The sequence below is a fragment of the Rutidosis leptorrhynchoides genome, chromosome 5 (genome assembly GCF_046630445.1).
Source record: "Rutidosis leptorrhynchoides isolate AG116_Rl617_1_P2 chromosome 5, CSIRO_AGI_Rlap_v1, whole genome shotgun sequence".
NCBI classification, from domain to species: Eukaryota; Viridiplantae; Streptophyta; class Magnoliopsida; order Asterales; family Asteraceae; genus Rutidosis; species Rutidosis leptorrhynchoides.
Genome location: NC_092337.1, coordinates 206,417,518 through 206,441,590, shown reverse-complemented (window position 1 = coordinate 206,441,590; position 24,073 = coordinate 206,417,518).

Here is a 24,073-nt window from a genome sequence, read left to right as displayed (position 1 = left end):
AAAACCATCATTGACACCAAATGGATCTTTAAAAATAAGAAGGATCCTCACGGTATTGTCAATCGTAACAAAGCACGTCTGGTTGCCAAAGGCTATAGACAATAAGAAGGGATTCGCTACGAGGAAACGTTTGCTCCTGTAGCTCAATTAGAATCCATCCATCTATTCCTGTACTATACTGCTCACAAGCGGTTTACCGCCTATCAAATGGATGTAAAAACTACTTTCCTGAATGGCGTACTTCAAGAAAAAGTTTATGTCAGTCAACTTGAAGGTTTTATGTATTCCAAACGTCCTAATCATGTGTATCTCCCATCCAAAGCCATTTATGGACTAAAACAGGCACCCAGGGCTTGGTATGAAACCTTGACTGCATTTTTCTCAAAAACGGCTTCTCCCGTGGAACCATCGACATGACTCTATTTATCAGAAAATAAAATGAACACATCCTGTTAATTCAAGTCTATGTTGATGACATCATATTCAGTTCCACTTCCCCCGCTCTATGCTATGAGTTTTCTGAACTCATAAAAACAAGTTCAAATTAAGCATGCTCAAAGAACTTCACTTCTTTCTAGGATTAGAAGTTAAACAACTTCCAACTGCGATTTTCATCGGATAATCTATGTATATCTCATATATGTTCAAAAAGTTTAACTTTCCTGAGATGAAAATAAGCCCTACCCCAATGTCTATTAACATCTCACTACATGCTGATCTGTACGGATAACCGTATGACCAAACACTCTATCACTGTTAGTACCCCCCACATCATGTTTGTTGTATGCTTGTGTGTCTGGTTTCAAGCTAACCCTAGATATTCCCACTACAAGGCTATAATGAGAATATTTAGCTATCTTAAGGGCACCGCTCATCTTGGACTCTGATATCCCTTCGGGACTGGATTCAACCTCACCGCATTCACGGATGCTGATCATGGAGGTGACCAAGTTTATTGGAAAATCACCTCCGGAGTCCTTTAATTCCTAGGTCGTAAATTAGTCAGTTGGTCATCTCGCAAGCAAAATTGCATATCACTTTCCACAGCTGAATCTAAGTATATTGCAGCTGCGAGTTGTTGCTCACAACTTTTGGGGATGCAAATCCAACTTCTTGACTATGGATTCAAATTCCACAAAATCCCGATCTACTGTGACTCTCAAAGTGCCATTGTTATTACCAGCAATCCGGTTCAACACTCTCGAACCAAACACATCGACATTCGCTACCACTTCATAAAGGATCATGTTGTGAAAGGGAATGTTGAGCTCTACTTTGTCCCCACAAAAAATTCAATTGGATGAGCTACTCACCAAGGCTTTAGATGAACCCACGTTCATATACCTAGTTGGTGAAATTAGCATGATTGATTTCTCTGACATTTAGAAACATGGCAAGTGCCTAGGGGGAGTGATGCACTTGCCTAATGGGAGTAATGTGTTTTTCAAAATCTGATGCATCACATTTTGAGGGGGAGATAAGAAAGATGGCTCTCACATAATCTACAGTGTGAGACCCGTTGTTATAATTAGATTTTCAAAATCTAAAATGGCTTTTGCACAAATAATTTTGTAAAATCCGTATTTCCAAAACGTAACTCTCCTAAAACCTGCAACAATTTAGGGGGAGTTAAGATTCAAATGTCAGCAATGACGGAGAATGTGTCCTAGTGACTACCTCAGGAGGATTTGTCTAAATGACTGTCTCAAACCAAACAGTCAGAAATGACGGAGGATGTGTCCTAGTGACTGCCTTAGGAGGATGTGTCTAAATGACTGCCTCAAAAATCTGATGTGTCCTAGTGACTGTCATGAGAGGATGTGTCGAAATGACTGCCTCATGATTCTGGACTCAAAAGAAGTAAAACCTGAGAAAATTAAATTTTGAAAAATAATTGAAGTTTAAATTTTAATTTAGTTATTTCACAGAATTTCTTAAAATTCTTATGGTTTTCGAGCTGTCCAAAATAAAAATCCCATTAAATCCAAACCTGCTCTAAAACTCATGTTTTCGAGCAAGTTCAAATTCTGATGGTTCTCGAGCAAAACTGACTGAAATCAAAGGTTCTCGAGCATCTCTAAAAACTCTAGTGGTTCTCAAGCAAACTTGACTGAAAAACTTAGATTTTCAGTCATCAAGGGGTTATAAAGGATAAAAAATTTTCCTTTGCTCCTATCACTTTCAAAAACCAATTTCAAAATTCAAACCCACTTGCTCTCAAAGTGGCCTCGTCGACCACTTTTCATCTTCTTCAATCCTGCTATAATTTGGTATTTGCTTCTTATATTTCTTAGTTTAATTTCTTTAAGATTATATATGTATGAACTAAATGTATCTTGTAAACTCTTAATCTAGAAACAAATACTCTTATTTATGTGTTGATTATCTGATCCCTGTTTATGTTCACACATCTTTCGAACCCTATGAACAGAAATAACACCCATTGGTGATTAAACATGTGAAATTGTTGCTATAATCGACTTAGGGTTGATGTTAGATGATGATTAGAACACGTTTACATACATTAATCACTCACAGATGGACATTTTAATTCGATGATAAAAAGGGGATAAAATCTTGGGTTCTTGATATAGTATGCATCCAACTGTTATTAGAACTTATCCATATGCTTAATAAGTTAGGATTGATGCTAATTTAATATCTCAGAGTTGATTATAACATGCTTTGTTGATTCATTCTTTGAAACCTTCATGTGTGTTCAAACAAACAGAGTGCTCGAAAACTTCATGTTTTCGGGCGCTCGAAAACTTAATGTTTTCGAGCGCTCGAAAACCTTTATTTGCTCGAATATTTATCTGTCTGAAAACTCTTGATGCTCTAAAATTTTCAAAATCTGACCAGTATGAGAACCTTTGCTCTAGAATTTTGTCTGAAAACTGTAAATGCTCGAAAATACTTTGCTCGAAAACATCTTGCTTGAAAAGTCCAAAGTTCTGGAAAACCTCATTGCTCGAAAAGTTTTGATGCTCAAAAATCTCAATTTGCTCGGAAAACTTTTATTTTCAAAAATTGCCATGTGTTAATGTTGATGTAAAAGTTTTGAAAAAATTTTGATTAAAAATAATTAAAGGGTTTGTCACCATTTTCACAACAACATCATATAAATTGTGTTTCAACTAACCATGCTCATGATACAACAGCAATGGCGAGCAATGCATTCTTCACTGTGGATGTTGGTACTCCGTGTGACTATTCGATCCTTATTCTCATGCACCACCCCATGCACAGTATGTTCACCGAATCGGAGCATGTTTCGAAAAGACAGCTTCGACTGATGAGGGATTCCATAAACTACCACCCACCGGTTGTCAATGAACCTGATTACTTCACCTTCTTAGCTGCTCTGAATCTAGATCGGATGGTTTCCTTCACCTTAAACGACATGAGACGATACTTGGGCATTCCCCGCAGTGCACAGTATGATGAATTTCCCTCAAAAAATAATATGTTAGCTGTTGTTCGTCAACTTGGGTACGAAGGAGAAGTTACCAAGATTAGGGACTTCAAGAAGCAACGCATGGCGCAACGATGGTGTGTGCTATTTACCTTTGTGAACCGGTGCTTCAATCCAATGCAAACTGGAATCGACTACGTCACCATATTCCTGCTAAAGATCTTTTATGGGATCGTGTTCCTGCCCATTGTCAATTTTGTCAGAGTCATCTGGGATCGTATGATAGAAATCCACTCAACTCCACTCTTGTCATACATCCAATTCGAGAGATTCTACGCAATTATCCTTGCTTCCATAATAGATGCGAGTAATCAAACTCCCAATCCTTTACTAAGAGCTCGCAGTGAACCAATTGCTGAGCAAGAGGTTATCAGTTTCATTCACAAGCGAATTGGCTCAAAGAATATGGAAGCTCAACTTATTCCACCTCACTTGCTGAATCTTGGACCACGCGATGATCTAAGAATAATAAGCTATCTGAGAGAGATAGGGGCTCCTATGGATCCCCTACCACCCGGGGAACATACCCCAGGAGCTGATAGGACACCTGATGAAGGGTCTAGTAAGCGAGGGTCAAAGAAAAGAAAGTCTGGGGGGAAAAGAAATGAGGGTGATAATAGGTCAAAAAAGAAAACTAATCCAAAGAAAGTAACTACTGAGCAACTCCAAAAGGCTCTTAGTGATATTGATAGGAGTGATAAGGTTGGAAATGAGGGTGTGGTTGAAAAATCAAGAGAGATTGTGCGGACAGGGTGAGAGATACGGCAAAAAGAAAACGTTAGCCCTCCACGAACACTAGGAAGCCACTCAGATGCTCAAACATCTGTTTCATATAAGTTACTATCGGCGACTTTAGATGAGATCCGCCAAAAACAATTTGAAAATGTGTCTAGTGCTCGTACGAATTTGGTGAAGTACTATACCGAACAAAGTGTGTCTATAGCTCAGACTGCAACAACAAGTGTAGAGGTGAGTACACCTCCAGAAATCGTTCCTCTAAGATCTCTTGGAAGTCCTGTGTCAACAGGCCTCACTGCTTAGCTTTCGAGCTCAACAGTGATGTCAACTGAGTTTCGTCAAGAATCTCAGGATGTTTTCACTAACATTTCTTCGCAAGGCCTCAGTATCTCAACACCAATAACAACAACACAACCATCACCACCACGATTTACATCATCCCCTCCTGATCTCAATATATCACCACCACCACTATCACCACCCATCATATCATCACCCCCAATCACTCAGGCGGTCTCACATCAACCAAACCTTGCATATCATCAATGGGAGAATGAATTTCATGCTCATCTTCTCTCAAGTAGCTTGTCTCTAGATGATTACATTCAAAAATTCATCCTTGGTCTACTCAACACCTTACAATTTATTCCAAACTATCCTCTGGTGCTTGAGCCGATTCCTTACCGCGCTGACTTACCATTTTCCTCCAGGCAACATGATGACCCCGTTGTCGGCGGCCAACATGAGGGGGAGAATATCGGAGGAAGATCGTCGGTGACTGTTATCCTAAATGCGAGTCAATCACAGAGTCAACCCAGCTCCTCCAGAAAAGGAAAAGAAATTGTCGACGACTCTAGATTGCCAGAAGGGATGATTGAAGGGGTTGAACACATTATAGAAGAAGATGATTTAGCCCCCGAAGGACATGAGGTGATCACAATCAACTCTGATGACGATGATGACCTTGATGAAATCATGTTCGTTGAAATCAAAGAAGAAGAAGAACAAACTGAAATAACTGAAGCTGTGGTTACCTCCCTAGAAACCACTCTTGTAATGATTGTGTATACCAGCTTTGAAACCGAAACAATCACCTCACCCTCTGAACCAATCACCACATCAGCATCTCAGCTAATTATTCCTAAATCTGAAGATGAAGAAGAAGAATACTTCAGAAACCTAAAACCCTCAACCAAGCAAACCGTTATCATTGAAGGAGCATTCACCAAAGAGAACTATGTGAACCTGGAGGCTCCTAATGAGGACAAATTAGATGAATTTGATCGCTTTGTCACCCAAGAGTAAATCGGTGAACCTGCTCCCAGATTTCCCAAAACCACCGTCCAACCAACTCTAGAACAATCTACATCATCTGAACCTTAACATGGAGAATTTAATAAGCATAGAGAGTTACCAATCAATCTTGGTGAACCTCAGGAACATAGGGTACTTCAGGGTTGTTGGCTGGAAGAACAAGCTTATAGGATCTTCGTCAGTGAAGAGAAACTCAAGAACCTACCGGTGGCTGAAAGATTAAAACCCATTGGATGCATTGACTACCTTGGTAATAGAAACAAATTGAACACATACTGATATCAGAGGCGTATGTTTAAGATCAATGATGAATTTGATCTGGAGGATCAACAACAATACCCAATTTCTATTATCAACAGTGTATACTGCAGGGGATTGACTGGGAAAGTGTTCGTTCCATTCTTTTAGGTTATTCAATAAAATGATGAAGAGTACACGTTTTTTGAATATGACCTGATTGATCTCAAACCAGTGGATGTACTGTTTATTTACAACTGGTTAAGGAACAAAATTCGAAAGACTTAGGTGATCGAAACAGCGATTGAAAGGGTTCAAAGGTTTATAAAAGAAAGAATCAAGCTCGCCTCAAAACATGATTTTCAGTTAGGTGTTGAATCCATTCACAAAAAGATCCTGATTTCTGTGCCAAATAAAACCATCGAGACTCTATATTTCTCAGCCTTCTTAATATGCTACTGCCTGGACGGTATGGAAGAAGGCTTCATCTTTCACAACAAAATCAAAACCCAATATTTATTCGCAGATCCGAGTTGTCTAAGTACTCTGATGGAACTCTAAAGCGTGTGTTGAAATTCTTTGAAATCTGCAAGAGAACAGAGAAAATTGGGAATTACCAAAAACTGATAACCAATGAGATGGTGAACCAAATCAATGAGGTACTTGAATTCAGGTTGTACATGAGGCAGTTTGATACCTCATTGGGAGTAAATAGGAAAAAGAACTACTTCACGGGTTCTCAGTACGTCCTAAGATTCGAATACAATGTTGGTAGCCTCAAGAGGTTCATCATTCCAAAGCACTACGAAAGAAACTACACACCTGGAAGTGATGTGATCAAGGCACTGAAACCTGAGGAGGAAGCCAAGAAAAAGGCCACGGAGGGTGCAACTCAAAGCTGATTGAAGGGGGGTGATATTTTTGAAAACCGCACGCCAAGGGGGAGATTGTTGATATAAGTTTATGTAATAGATTAGTGGTGTACGGTTTTAATTATTTAATGTATTGTATTTACCTTTTATTACCATGGTAACTATGTAAGACTTGTAACTTGGGAAGTTGTCATATATAAACAACTTCCCCACCATTTTGTTATCTAGTTATCATATTTTACACCTACTACTTTATATTGTTTTCTCTCTAGTGTTCTTGAATAACTCATACCCTAACCCACCAAACATATAGAAACCGATTAGTTTAGGCATCAATATGGACTAACAGTTTTGAACTTCAATGATCGAGTTTCCTCAATTGATTGAGCCAACACAGACTTTACTGCAGACGAAGACTTTAGTTCCTTTATAGATGTAGAAACATCTTGAGTAGGATTTATTCTTAGTTCCTGATTAGGTTGGATGGGCTTAGTAGTCATTTTACCATCTTTGCTTTTAGATCTCTTTCCTACAAAAGCCGAAGTCTCATTTAGTGTAGGGCTTACTTTTGTTCTTGGAAGTGATACGGAGATCGGTGATGGAGTCCAAGAAAGCTCTAATTCTTGGTTCGTATCATCAATAGTTTCGGTATCAATTTGGTGTAAAGGGATAGGATTCGAAGTACTAGATCTAGTCATGCGGATAGTTAGTGGAGTCTACATTATCGCATCAGGTTTGAAATGTATCTTCTTCTTCGTTGGTTCGGGAGATGATTCAGTTGTTGACGTGTTGTGTGCACTACCCTCAGGTGTACTTTAAAGGGTAGGTGCATTCCTAGTTGGACTAAGCTCTCTGATTCTCAACGGTTGAGATGATCGAGTTACCCTAGGTCATTTGAGGTTTACTCTAAGAGAGGGTGCAGCTGGTCTGGGTTGGTTGCTAGGTTTCTCACTAACCTCTTGGGTTGGAACCCCGACTGGTTCAACTTGAGCTTGTTGTACTCGGTTCGATAGAGGTAATCCTACTGCTTTAATTAATGATCCATGGGATCAGCTATCCTTAATAACCATTCAGGTATTGTTGCCGTGAATCTATTATCAGCAATGTTGGGGATGTTCATCTTCACCTCAGAGAATCTTAACATTCTTATTCCATGAGCAGATGGAACATGTATATTGGCATTCCTGCAAGAGATTAGTGCATCATTTATGAAAAGACAGAAAAACCTTTCACAAGGATTCTGAACCAAATCCCATATCAGCTCCGCATAACTAGGATTCTCAACTCTGGTGAAAGAGTAGAACAACCTCAGCATAGGAATGGTCATGCTGTCAGAACCCTTAGGTGTCATCAGAAGGCACCTGTTTATGATCCAAAAGTTCACATAACACTTGTAATGGAGATATTTTTTTGAAACTGAGCTGTAAAAACATTAGTATCTCCATTGTAACCCAGGTCAAAGATGGAGTTCAGCATGGCAGTATTTGATGGGAATGCTGGAGATTTGTTAACAACAGGAAGATGAAAGATCCTCCTGAAATCAACCTTAGTAATAGTACTCCTGCCATCAATTCCTCTCAATTTAAAAGAGAAATGAGCAGGTTCCCCTTGAGGGTTTTCAGCATTTGGCAGTGTAGCTGATATGGCCGAAATGGACAGTTTTATTTATTCGGTGTCGTTAAGTCGCAAAACGTCAGGATCAATTACCAAAAGGGAGTAATGGTTTTATCATTTATATTTAGCTGGGTTTTCGTAGCTATATTTCACCTACTTGTCTTCCTTTTAACGAGTAAGTGGTAAGTATAACTTAGGTTCGTATTTTTGTATATTTGCTCAGTAATATGGAACAAAAGAGCCTAAATAGTTAACCCTAGTGAAAAGTGGTGATAGATTAAACTTAACTAAGATAATATAAATATAAAGATAAAAACGGATAGGTATAAAGAACAAGGTACTAATGGAGAGCTGTTAAAAGAGTTAAACTTCCAAGAATGAACACTAAACCTCAATCAATTAGGTAATGAACCTAATCGATTTGTTATTAGGAGTTTAGGCTTTGAAGATTATGGCTAAGACGTATATTCCTACTCCCAACGTTAACCTTAAAGGGTTTAAATGACCTTAGGGATAGTATCTTAGGTAAATGAATAAAGTGGTATATCCAAAAAGGAAAGTTTCAGCTTTTCTTAATCCTAGTTGGTTTAACTACAGTAACATTCCTCCACTTAATACTATGCTTTACCTTAACATTAATAGATGTGCAATCCTAGATATCCTAAGGTACTACTAGTTGGATTAAAGTTCTCTCCTTTGTGATCACTTACTCAACCTCGGATCATCTTACAACAGTTCAAGAACGTTGCTTCTGACGCGAATCATGCTTTTGAGTAAGTCAGTGTTTACTGAACTCTATATTTCCTACTCTAATCACAAACTACTTACCAATTGTGACGTTAAGCACACATAACTACTTACATTGTATCATAGGGTTGATCAGGTCCTAATCCTAGGTTATATCCATGTGAGTAAATGGAAAGGGTGGTATGTGAATTAGACATTTAAACCGTCAAGGTTTCAGCATAACAATAGCATAAGTTGCAGATAAGATATTCAATATATAATAAACATTTATAACGGATATACAAGCATGCAAGATGAAAGCAACTCAAAGTAACAAAGTAACTTCCTTAGATTAAGGAAGGCGTTCACCGTTTACAGACGAAATCTGGACCATTAGAAGTGCTAACATCCTCTAGACCGCTCCTAGTAAAATCTTCGGCGTTCGCCTCTTGGTACTTAATTTCCCGCTCGGAGGTGAGAGAGTGTGAAGAGATGTGTGGAAAATGGATGACAAGTGCTCTTTAAATAGTGAAAGTGTGGCTGGGGTACGGCTGGCAAGCCGTATGGCAAGCCGTATAGACAGGTCGGTGGCAAGGGCAAGCTGTTTTGGGTGCCTGGTGGCATAGCAGGTTGTTTGTGATGTGGCAGGCCATAGGATGCCCTGGCCTTGCTATTTTGCTTGGATCGTTTTGTTAGTTCCCGGGATCGTAACTTGGTTTCCGGTGCCGTAACTTGTCTTTCACCGTTTTCGCTCTAGAATCTTCGTTTTAGCTCCGATTCTCTTGATTCTTTTTGCATTGTCTTTATAATTTCAAAATGTACAAAATCAACTAACATAGTGATTATTTTGGCGATAAATCTCGAAACTTTATTATTTTTGGGCCCTAATATCGAGGTAAAAATGTGACTTTTTAGCCAATATCAAATATCCCACACTTAGACTTTGCTTGTCCTCAAGAAAACCTTCGATCTTTTAGACACAGAAGATTCCTATTCGTAATGTTCAAGCAATCTTTGTTTCTCAAGACATAAAAGTGAAAACTTGGTTTTATCCTTTTTGCTATTTCGGACTCTATTCCCGCAAGCATGAGAGTAGGTTACATAACTGAGGCTATCTCACTCGGGTCACTCAATTCATTTAAGTGTTTCGAGTGCCCTAAAATACTAAGAAATGAAATCGCTCATAGCTAGTCATGTTTGCACTCTTCGTCATAGGCTTGATCAAGACTAAATCTCCATCACGTATTTGAGAGAATTTTCAATTATATACCTGGCTTATATTATGAAGGAATGGTGATTGGAGGTTTGGGCTGTGAAGGGTTTTAGATAGATAGGAGTTCTTTAAGGATCGATTTTGATAATCCTTTCAGCTCTTTATCAGGAATTTCAAAATGAGCATCCTTCTTTTCGACTGACAGGAGTTCTTTTCTCGAATCTTTGAGTTCTGCTCCTTTTCCGAGAACCTTTTTTTTTCTTTTTTGGAAATCATCTTTTGCTCTTCTCTTCGAGGTCTTCTTTTTATCAGTAGTCTTCTTGATACTTGAATTGGATGCTCGCATTTTTCTAATGCGTTTTATAGAGGATTTCCAGGAAGTTATGATTTCCTCGGGATTTATTTCTTTGTTTGTGAGGTGAATGAAAAGAATGGATAGCGCTAGATGGATTCATGGTGGATGAAATTATGCAGTAGGGGTGTTTTATCTTCATGAGTAGCAGAGGTTTCTAACTTAGTAATTCTAAACAAAAGGTTTGATTCCGAAATGCAGATCAAGAGCAAGTTCCGATTCAGAGATGCCAACATCGGCGCACTCAACGGAAGCATAGTGAAGCACTAAAAATGAGTGCTTGTTGGGCCTTATTTTTGGTACCTCACAACAATTATAATGGGTTGAAATGTGCCTTTGATTATGAAATGCTCTTTTGGAAAATTGGTTTGGATTTCGCAAAAAGTGGCGACTTTGTTTTACTATTTTGTCTATTTTGTAACAAAAACTTTTTGATCATTTATAAAATTTGGAATCGTAAGTGTTTTATATAGCTCGAAAAGTTTTAAATATTATGAGAAATATAGTTTATTAAACACTTGAGGATTATGCTAAAATCATTATGTGCAAAATATTTCTATCCCACACTTTAAATTAACATTATCCTCAATGTTAGGGATACAACGTATCCACACTTTAGTTTTGAAAAGCATCTTGGTATTTAAAGTTTATGTTGGCAGGGTTGTTAATCTCACACTTAGTGTTTAAAGTGGTCTAGTATATTGCGTATATTCTATTGAGAAAGCGATGACGACGTAGTACTCTCTTGTGGTTGAAAGGTGGGTATGGATGGTTCTCCTTTTGTGGTTTCTTCTAATCTTGTGGTGGTGCAATTCTCGTTCAATGCGTCCTTGCTCCAATTCGTGCTTCCATCTTGTGTTATGGTCTCGATCGTTGTTTGTTTGTAACGTTTATTCTTGCATACTTATTTAACTATGAGTATCATACAAACTAAAAATAGAAAGATAGTTATGCCCAAGGTTGGGCGTACAGTGATAAAAATGTAATAATGTATCAAAGTATCACAAATACTCATAAATAAAAGTGGTAAAAGTTGAGTCACTGCTGATCTGGCATATGAGGAGGGAGAGAGTATGATATGCTGGTATGGGGCTACCTTAGTGGCCTTAAGTCTGACTGGCCCTCATCAAGCATCTCCTAGTCGGTGGCTAGTCTCCGTACCCACCCTGAAGTGTTGGTGCCAGAAGATACCACGATGCGAATCTCGTCTGAGCTTGCAATCAGTACAGTAAGAGATGAGGTGCTAGTGTGAATCATTGGCCCCGTATGCCAACTCTCTCCTTCTTGCAAATCTCTTCCCCAATCATTGGTCATATCCGGTCCTCCAAAACCATGGGTTACGCCCTCAGTCATACCCTGACTGACAGCCTGATCCCATGTCAAAGTGTGAGCACCGAAAGATGTGTCTCTGTGCGTACTAACGAGAGGTTCCCCAAAAATGTTGTTGGTTAGCCTCTTAAACCATGTCCTCTGCTCTCGCGTGGAGAAGGAAAGACTGTATGTTGTGTGTAGTGATACTGAGGAGGAGGAGGTAGTGGACGCTAATAACTGGTGCTGGCGTCTATAGGCTCCATGTGGGCAACAATCAAAGGATGGTGCCAGGGATATGTCGGGATGTTAAGCTTCCTTCCTGGATGATGTTTGAAATGCTAAAGGTTCTGTAGCATCTCAGACTCAACAAACCACTTATACAACCCAGGTATGTCTCCCATATGATAATGATACGGATCATAGTATGGTAGGGCCCCTTGGTGCACTAGTGGGTGTCTTTGTGTATCGCTATCGGTGGGCTCACCATGTATAGTGGGATCATCCTCATTTCATGGTTCCTGTGAAACTCGAGCTCTCTTCCTGCTATCCCTAGTCCTAGGATCGGGCCTAAAGTCTCTGATATCCACATTAGGTACAGTCTGGTCGACTGAACCTACAACCTATGGGTTAGCCAAAACTACCAGCTGCCTATTCTGTATCTAAATAAACTTCCATTGGGCAGCAGCTTATACCCAATCTCCTCCGACTCAGATTCTCTCCTATAACCCATTGCCTCTATGTTACCTAAAATGTGCATCCGCTTAAGTAATTTTGTGACAACAGCTCCTAAAACAGGCTCAACCATGCGCGATGAAAGTTTCTCAACAATGAATGCTTGAGCCAAAAGGTATGCAACTTGCATGTTCCGATTCTGGAACATGGAATGCATAAGCTGTATGTCAGCAATTGTGACAACTCCACTATGCTGGGTCTTCGGTGTAGTGACCCGAACTTTTCCATGTTTATATATATTAATTGAGATTGATGTTTACATGATTAAATGTTTCCAACATGTTAAGCAATCAAACTTGTTAAGACTTGATTAATTGAAATAGGTTTCATATAGACAATTGACCACCCAAGTTGACCGGTGATTCACGAACGTTAAAACTTGTAAAAAAAACTATATGATGACATATATATGGTTATATATATAGTTAACATGATATTATGATAAGTAAACATATCATTAATTATATTAACAATGAACTACATATGTAAAAACAAGACTACTAACTTAATGATTTTGAAACGAGACATATATGTAACGTTTATCGTTGTAACGATATTTAATGTATATATATCATATTAAGAGATATTCGTACATCATAATATCATGATAATATAATAATTTAAAATCTCTTTTGATATTATAAACATTGGGTTAACAACATTTAACAAGATCGTTAACCTAAAGGTTTCAAAACAACACTTACATGTAACGACTAACGATGACTTAACGACTCAGTTAAAATGTATATACATGTAGTGTTTTAATATGTATTTATACACTTTTGAAAGACTTCAATACACTTATCAAAATACTTCTACTTAACAAAAATGCTTACAATTACATTCTCGTTCAGTTTCATCAACAATTCTACTCGTATGCACCAGTATTCGTACTCGTACAATACATAGCTTTTAGATGTATGTACTATTGGTATATACACTCCAATGATCAGCTCTTAGCAGCCCATGTGAGTCACCTAACACATGTGGGAACCATCATTTGGCAACTAGCATGAAATATCTCATAAGATTACAAAAATATGAGTAATCATTCATGACTTATTTACATGAAAACAAAATTACATATCCTTTATATCTAATCCATACACCAACGATCAAAAACACCTACAAACACTTTCATTCTTCAATTTTCTTCATCTAATTGAACTCTCTCAAGTTCTATCTTCAAGTTCTAAGTGTTCTTCATAAATTCCAAAAGTTCTAGTTTCATAAAATCAAGAATACTTTCAAGTTTGCTAGCTCACTTCCAATCTTGTAAGGTGATCATCCAACCTCAAGAAATCTTTGTTTCTTACAGTAGGTTATCATTCTAATACAAGGTAATAATCATATTCAAACTTTGGTTCAATTTCTATAACTATAACAATCTTATTTCAAGTGATGATCTTACTTGAACTTGTTTTCGTGTCATGATTTTGCTTCAAGAACTTTGAGCCATCCAAGGATCCATTGAAGCTAGATCCATTTTTCTCTTTTCCAGTAGGTTCATCCAAGGAACTTAAGGTAGTAATGATGTTCATAACATCATTCGATTCATACATATAAAGCTATCTTATTCGAAGGTTTAAACTTGTAATCACTAGAACATAGTTTAGTTAATTCTAAACTTGTTCACAAACAAAAGTTAATCCTTCTAACTTGACTTTTAAAATCAACTAAACACATGTTCTATATCTATATGATATGCTAACTTAATGATTTAAAACCTGGAAACACGAAAAACACCGTAAAACCGGATTTACGCCGTCGTAGTAACACCGCGGGCTGTTTTGGGTTAGTTAATTAAAAACTATGATAAACTTTGATTTAAAAGTTGTTATTCTGAGAAAATGAATTTTATTATGAACATGAATCTATATCCAAAAATTATGGTTAAACTCAAAGTGGAAGTATGTTTTCTAAAATGGTCATCTAGACGTCGTTCTTTCGACTGAAATGACTACCTTTACAAAAACGACTTGTAACTTATTTTTCCGACTAGAAACCTATACTTTTTTTGTTTAGATTCATAAAATAGAGTTCAATATGAAACCATAGCAATTTGATTCACTCAAAACGGATTTAAAATGAAGAAGTTATGGGTAAAACAAGATTGGATAATTTTTCTCATTTTAGCTACGTGAAAATTGGTAACAAATCTATTCCAACCATAACTTAATCAACTTGTATTATATATTATGTAATCTTGAGATACCATAGACACGTATACAATGTTTCGACCTATCATGTCGACACATCTATATATATTTTGGAACAACCATAGACACTCTATATGTGAATGTTGGAGTTAGCTATACAGGGTTGAGGTTGATTCCAAAATATATATAGTTTGAGTTGTGATCAATACTGAGATACGTATACACTGGGTCGTGGATTGATTCAAGATAATATTTATCGATTTATTTCTGTACATCTAACTGTGGACAACTAGTTGTAGGTTACTAACGAGGACAGCTGACTTAATAAACTTAAAACATCAAAATATATTAAAAGTGTTGTAAATATATTTTGAACATACTTTAATATATATGTATATATTGTTATAGGTTCGTGAATCAACCAGTGGCCAAGTCTTACTTCCCGACGAAGTAAAAATCTGTGAAAGTGAGTTATAGTCCCACTTTTAAAATCTAATATTTTTGGGATGAGAATACATGCAGGTTTTATAAATGATTTACAAAATAGACACAAGTACGTGAAACTACATTCTATGGTTGAATTATCGAAATCGAATATGCCCCTTTTTATTAAGTCTGGTAATCTAAGAATTAGGGAACAGACACCCTAATTGACGCGAATCCTAAAGATAGATCTATTGGGCCTAACAAACCCCATCCAAAGTACCGGATGCTTTAGTACTTCGAAATTTATATCATATCCGAAGGGTGTCCCGGAATGATGGGGATATTCTTATATATGCATCTTGTTATTGTCGGTTACCAGGTGTTCACCATATGAATGATTTTTATCTCTATGTATGGGATGTGTATTGAAATATGAAATCTTGTGGTCTATTGTTACGATTTGATATATATAGGTTAAACCTATAACTCACCAACATTTTTGTTGACGTTTTAAGCATGTTTATTCTCAGGTGATTATTAAGAGCTTCCGCTGTCGCATACTTAAATAAGGACAAGATTTGGAGTCCATGCTTGTATGATATTGTGTAAAAACTGCATTCAAGAAACTTATTTTGTTGTAACATATTTGTATTGTAAACCATTATGTAATGGTCGTGTGTAAACAGGATATTTTATATTATCATTATTTGATAATCTACGTAAAGCTTTTTAAACCTTTATTGATGAAATAAAGGTTATGGTTTGTTTAAAAATGAATGCAGTCTTTGAAAAACGTCTCATATAGAGGTCAAAACCTCGCAACGAAATCAATTAATATGGAACGTTTTTAATCAATAAGAACGGGACATTTCAGTTGGTATCAGAGCGTTGGTCTTAGAGAACCAGAAAATTTGCATTAGTGTGTCTTATCGAGTTTGTTAGGATGCATTAGTGAGTCTGGACTTCGACCGTGTTTTCTTTAAAAATGATTGCTTAACATTTTTGTTGGAAACTATATATTTTTAACATATGAATATTATGTGATATATTAATCTCTTAACGTGTTTGATATTATGTGATAGATGTCTACCTCTAGAACAAGTCCCATTGACTCACCTAATAATAATGAAGAGTCAAATGTAAATTGGAATGATTTGTGGACTGATTCACAAGTTCCCGAAGAGGAACCGGAAGAAGAGTCGTAACCGGAAGAAGAATCGGAACCGGAAGAAGAATCGGAACCGGATGAAGAAATAGAACCGGTGGGGGAAATAATAAAACGGTTAAGTAAAAGAAAATCCTCAACCAACCGACCAAAGTTAATTATGGTCAATGGTGTTTCCGCCAAGGAAGCAAAATATTGGGAGGATTACCAATTCTCCGATGAATCGGATTTCGACGAGAATTCCGATGATGTTATAGAAATTACCCCAACTGAATTTAAAAAGGCAAAAGAAAATAATAAGGGAAAGGGCATAAAAATAGAGAAATCTAATTCCAACCCCGATGAACTTTATATGTATCGTCAACCCCCGAAGTCCTTAAGTTGTAACAATGACCCGGGAACCTCTAAACCACCAGGTTTTTCTAAACCAATGTGGACAACGACGGCTCGTATTAGGGGAACATCATATATCCCTAGAAACTTGGCAAAACGAACCAAAACCGAAGAAGAAGAAACGAGCGAGTCGGAATAAGATAGTTGTATTCGTGTGGTGTAATATATGGAATATAGTGTTCTTATGCTTTATGATATATGTAAAAATTGCTTGTATTAATAAGTATTTTTTTTATGAATCTAACTCTTGTCTATTTTACAGTTTAAAAACACAAAATGGATAGACAACCCAATATTTTAAGAGATCTACCCGGAGACATGATTGATGAAATCTTGTCTAGAGTCGGCCAGAATTCTTCGGCACAACTATTTAAGGCGAGATCAGTTTGTAAGACATTCGAAGAACGTTCCAAGAATGTCTTGGTTTATAAGAGACTTTCGTTTGAAAGATGGGGGATATCACATTGGGAAACCCATAAGTTACGATGTGTTTACTTTGACGCATATATTGCGGGGAACCCAAATGCTATTTTACGCAACGGGTTAAGAAATTATTTTGACTCAATATATCCGAATATTGGACTTCGTGATTTAGAAAAAGCGGCTAACATGCAACATAAAGAAGCATGTTATGCTTACGGATTAGTAATGTTCGCTTCTCACCAAAGTGAGAACAAGAACATCGGGCTACAACTATTAAACAAAACGTTTCCACAAGTGACGGAGTCGGTAATTGGGGTAAGAAATGAGGTTTTTAGATTATTACGGGACTGTTGGACATTACGTAACCCTCGTCCCTTTGATGACGTTACAACACGCTGTCTTATCAACTGCCATAACGGTTATGTTGCACAAGACCAAGGATGGGAAGTAGTCCTAGTAAAACCAGAATGCATGACTTGTTTCTGGACGTATGAATTACGTGTCTTTATTGCCTTTGCCGAACGACTTGTGTACTAGCTAGAATTGTCTTCACAACTATCTTGTATCAAAGTTATTGTGTGCTATATTTCATGCTTTATGTAAAATAAGCGGTATTGTAAGTTTGTAAAATATTGTATAAAAGTTTGAACGCGAAATATTATTACAATCAGTTTTTCATATAGAATTGTAGTAGTTGAATTGTATATTAGCTACTAAGTATGAACTTAACGGGTAGGTACTACCCGAATTTAAACTTATAAAACGCTAATATGAAGAAAAAGCTTTTATAAATGAGTTCATATTATGCTACGAAATACTATTAACTACTCTTAATATTCTGTATGATTAACTTGTTCCATTTAACTATTTTGAAGGAAATGGCACCGACTACTCGACACATCGTGAATATGAATGAAGAGGAATTCCGTACTTTTCTAGCTTCAAACATAGCCGCAGTACAGGCTGCGCTACATACCAACAATAACCTTGGATCTAGCAGTACAGGAAATCGTGTAGGATGCACCTACAAAGAATTCACTGCCTGCAAACCTTTGGAATTTGATGGAACCGAAGGACCGATCGGATTGAAACGGTGGACCGAGAAGGTTGAATCGGTGTTTGCCATAAGTAAGTGTACTGAAGAGGACAAAGTGAAGTACGCTACGCATACCTTCACAGGTTCTGCGTTAACATGGTGGAATACCTATCTAGAGCAAGTGGGACAAGATGATGCGTACGCACTACCGTGGTCAGCATTCAAGCACTTGATGAACGAGAAGTACCGTCCCAGAACCGAGGTCAATAAGCTCAAGACAGAACTTAGAGGGTTACGAACCCAAGGATTTGATATTACCACGTACGAAAGACGATTCACAGAATTGTGCCTATTGTGTCCGGGAGCATTCGAAGATGAGGAAGAGAAGATCGACGCGTTTGTGAAAGGATTACCGGAAAGAATCCAAGAAGATATAAGTTCACACGAGCCCGCCTCCATACAACAGGCATGTAGAATGGCTCACAAACTAGTGAACCAGATTGAAGAAAGAATTAAAGAACAGACTGCTGAAGAGGCCAATGTGAAGCAAGTCAAAAGAAAGTGGGAGGAAAACGGTGATAAGAATCACCAATACAACAACAACAGCAATTACAACAATAATCGCAACAATTATCCCAACAATCGCAACATCAATCGCAACTACAACAAACGGCCCAACAACAACAACAACAACAACAACAACAACAACTACAACAATCATCCCAACAACAATAATAACCGCAACAACAACAACAATCAGAAGCAACTATGCCAAAGGTGTGAAAAGAATCACTCGGGGTTCTGCACCAAATTTTGCAACAAGTGTAAAAGAAATGGTCATAGCGCGGCGAAGTGTGAGGTCTACGGACCAGGGGTTAATAGAACGAAAGGAACAAATGGTGTCGGAACGAGTAATGGTGGAGCAAGTAGTGTCGGAGCAAGTTATGCCAATGTAGTTTGTTATAAATGTGGAAAACCAGGCCACATTATTAGAAATTGCCCGAACCAGGAGAACACGAATGGACAAGGCCGTGGAAGAGTTTTCAATATTAATGCGGTAGAGGCACAGGAAGACCCGGAGCTTGTTACGGGTACGTTTCTTATTGACAATAAATCTGCTTACGTTTTATTTGATTCAGGTGCGGATAGAAGCTATATGAGTAGAGATTTTTGTGCTAAATTAAGTTGTCCATTGACGCCTTTGGATAGTAAATTTTTACTCGAATTAGCAAATGGTAAATTAATTTCAGCAGATAATATATGTCGGAATCGAGAAATTAAACTGGTTAGCGAAACATTTAAGATTGATTTGATACCAGTAGAGTTAGGGAGTTTTGATGTGATAATCGGTATGGACTGGTTGAAAGAAGTGAAAGCGGAGATCGTTTGTTACAAAAATGCAATTCGCATTATACGAGAAAAAGGAAAACCCTTAATGGTGTACGGAGAAAAGGGCAACACGAAGCTACATCTTATTAGTAATTTGAAGGCACAAAAACTAATAAGAAAAGGTTGCTATGCTGTTCTAGCACACGTCGAGAAAGTACAAACTGAAGAAAAGAGCATCAATGATGTTCCCATTGCAAAAGAATTTCCCGATGTATTTCCGAAAGAATTACCGGGATTACCCCCACATCGATCCGTTGAATTTCAAATAGATCTTGTACCAGGAGCTGCACCAATAGCTCGTGCTCCTTACAGACTCGCACCCAGCGAGATGAAAGAACTGCAAAGCCAATTACAAGAACTTTTAGAGCGTGGTTTCATTCGACCAAGCACATCACCGTGGGGAGCTCCTGTTTTGTTTGTCAAGAAGAAAGATGGTACATTCAGGTTGTGTATCGACTACCGAGAGTTGAACAAACTTACCATCAAGAACCGCTACCCACTACCGAGAATCGACGACTTATTTGATCAACTACAAGGCTCGTCTGTTTATTCAAAGATTGACTTACGTTCCGGGTATCATCAAATGCGGGTGAAAGAAGATGATATTCCAAAGACTGCTTTCAGAACACGTTACGGTCATTACGAGTTTATGGTCATGCCGTTTGGTTTAACTAATGCACCAGCTGTGTTCATGGACCTTATGAACCGAGTGTGTGGACCATACCTTGACAAGTTTGTCATTGTTTTCATTGATGACATACTTATTTACTCAAAGAATGACCAAGAACACGGTGAACATTTGAGAAAGGTGTTAGAAGTATTGAGGAAGGAAGAATTGTACGCTAAGTTTTCAAAGTGTGCATTTTGGTTGGAAGAAGTTCAATTCCTCGGTCACATAGTGAACAAAGAAGGTATTAAGGTGGATCCGGCAAAGATAGAAACTGTTGAAAAGTGGGAAACCCCGAAAACTCCGAAACACATACGCCAGTTTTTAGGACTAGCTGGTTACTACAGAAGGTTCATCCAAGACTTTTCCAGAATAGCAAAACCCTTGACTGCATTAACGCATAAAGGGAAGAAATTTGAATGGAATGATGAACAAGAGAAAGCGTTTCAGTTATTAAAGAAAAAGCTAACTACGGCACCTATATTGTCATTGCCTGAAGGGAATGATGATTTTGTGATTTATTGTGACGCATCAAAGCAAGGTCTCGGTTGTGTATTAATGCAACGAACGAAGGTGATTGCTTATGCGTCTAGACAATTGAAGATTCACGAACAAAATTATACGACGCATGATTTGGAATTAGGCGCGGTTGTTTTTGCATTAAAGACTTGGAGGCACTACTTATATGGGGTCAAAAGTATTATATATACCGACCACAAAAGTCTTCAACACATATTTAATCAGAAACAACTGAATATGAGGCAGCGTAGGTGGATTGAATTATTGAATGATTACGATTTTGAGATTCGTTACCACCCGGGGAAGGCAAATGTGGTAGCCGATGCCTTGAGCAGGAAGGATAGAGAACCCATTCGAGTAAAATCTATGAATATAATGATTCATAATAACATTACTACTCAAATAAAGGAGGCGCAACAAGGAGTTTTAAAAGAGGGAAATTTAAAGGATGAAATACCCAAAGGATCGGAGAAGCATCTTAATATTCGGGAAGACGGAACCCGGTATAGGGCTGAAAGGATTTGGGTACCAAAATTTGGAGATATGAGAGAAATGGTACTTAGAGAAGCTCATAAAACCAGATACTCAATACATCCTGGAACGGGGAAGATGTACAAGGATCTCAAGAAACATTTTTGGTGGCCGGGTATGAAAGCCGATGTTGCTAAATACGTAGGAGAATGTTTGACGTGTTCTAAGGTCAAAGCTGAGCATCAGAAACCATCAGGTCTACTTCAACAACCCGAAATCCCGGAATGGAAATGGGAAAACATTACCATGGATTTCATCACTAAATTGCCAAGGACTGCAAGTGGTTTTGATACTATTTGGGTAATAGTTGATCGTCTCACCAAATCAGCACACTTCCTACCAATAAGAGAAGATGACAAGATGGAGAAGTTAGCACGACTGTATTTGAAGGAAGTCGTCTCCAGACATGGAATACCAATCTCTATTATCTCTGATAGGGATGGCAGATTTATTTCAAGATTCTGGCAGACATTACAGCAAGCATTAGGAACTCGTCTAGACATGAGTACTACCTATCATCCACAAACTGATGGGCAGAGCGAAAGGACGATACAAACGCTTGAAGACATGCTACGAGCATGTGTTATTGATTTCGGAAATAGTGGGGATCGACATCTACCGTTAGCAGAATTTTCCTACAACAACAGCTACCATTCAAGCATTGAGATGGCGCCGTTTGAAGCACTTTATGGTAGAAAGTGCAGGTCTCCGATTTGTTGGAGTGAAGTGGGGGATAGACAGATTACGGGTCCGGAGATTATACAAGAAACTACCGAGAAGATCATCCAAATTCAACAACGGTTGAAAACCGCCCAAAGTAGACAAAAGAGCTACGCTGACATTAAAAGAAAAGATATAGAATTTGAAATTGGAGAGATGGTCATGCTTAAAGTTGCACCTTGGAAAGGCGTTGTTCGATTTGGAAAACGAGGGAAATTAAATCCAAGGTATATTGGACCATTCAAGATTATTGATCGTGTCGGACCAGTAGCTTACCGACTTGAGTTACCTCAACAACTCGCGGCTGTACATAACACTTTCCACGTCTCGAATTTGAAGAAATTTTTTGCTAAAGAAGATCTCACTATTCCGTTAGATGAAATCCAAATCAACGAAAAACTCCAATTCATCGAAGAACCCGTCGAAATAATGGATCGTGAGGTTAAAAGACTTAAGCAAAACAAGATACCAATTGTTAAGGTTCGATGGAATGCTCGTAGAGGACCCGAGTTCACCAGGGAGCGTGAAGATCAGATGAAGAAGAAATACCCGCATCTATTTCCAGAAGATTCGTCAACACCTTCAACAGCTTAAAATTTCGGGACGAAATTTATTTAACGGGTAGGTACTGTAGTGACCCGAACTTTTCCATGTTTATATATATTAATTGAGATTGATGTTTACATGATTAAATGTTTCCAACATGTTAAGCAATCAAACTTGTTAAGACTTGATTAATTGAAATAGGTTTCATATAGACAATTGACCACCCAAGTTGACCGGTGATTCACGAACGTTAAAACTTGTAAAAAAAACTATATGATGACATATATATGGTTATATATATAGTTAACATGATATTATGATAAGTAAACATATCATTAATTATATTAACAATGAACTACATATGTAAAAACAAGACTACTAACTTAATGATTTTGAAACGAGACATATATGTAACGTTTATCGTTGTAACGATATTTAATGTATATATATCATATTAAGAGATATTCATACATCATAATATCATGATAATATAATAATTTAAAATCTCTTTTGATATTATAAACATTGGGTTAACAACATTTAACAAGATCGTTAACCTAAAGGTTTCAAAACAACACTTACATGTAACGACTAACGATGACTTAACGACTCAGTTAAAATGTATATACATGTAGTGTTTTAATATGTATTTATACACTTTTGAAAGACTTCAATACACTTATCAAAATACTTCTACTTAACAAAAATGCTTACAATTACATTCTCGTTCAGTTTCATCAACAATTCTACTCGTATGCACCAGTATTCGTACTCGTACAATACATAGCTTTTAGATGTATGTACTATTGGTATATACACTCCAATGATCAGCTCTTAGCAGCCCATGTGAGTCACCTAACACATGTGGGAACCATCATTTGGCAACTAGCATGAAATATCTCATAAGATTACAAAAATATGAGTAATCATTCATGACTTATTTACATGAAAACAAAATTACATATCCTTTATATCTAATCCATACACCAACGACCAAAAACACCTACAAACACTTTCATTCTTCAATTTTCTTCATCTAATTGAACTCTCTCAAGTTCTATCTTCAAGTTCTAAGTGTTCTTCATAAATTCCAAAAGTTATAGTTTCATAAAATCAAGAATACTTTCAAGTTTGCTAGCTCACTTCCAATCTTGTAAGGTGATCATCCAACCTCAAGAAATCTTTGTTTCTTACAGTAGGTTATCATTCTAATACAAGGTAATAATCATATTCAAACTTTGGTTCAATTTCTATAACTATAACAATCTTATTTCAAGTGATGATCTTACTTGAACTTGTTTTCGTGTCATGATTTTGCTTCAAGAACTTTGAGCCATCCAAGGATCCATTGAAGCTAGATCCATTTTTCTCTTTTCCAGTAGGTTCATCCAAGGAACTTAAGGTAGTAATGATGTTCATAACATCATTCGATTCATACATATAAAGCTATCTTATTCGAAGGTTTAAACTTGTAATCACTAGAACATAGTTTAGTTAATTCTAAACTTGTTCACA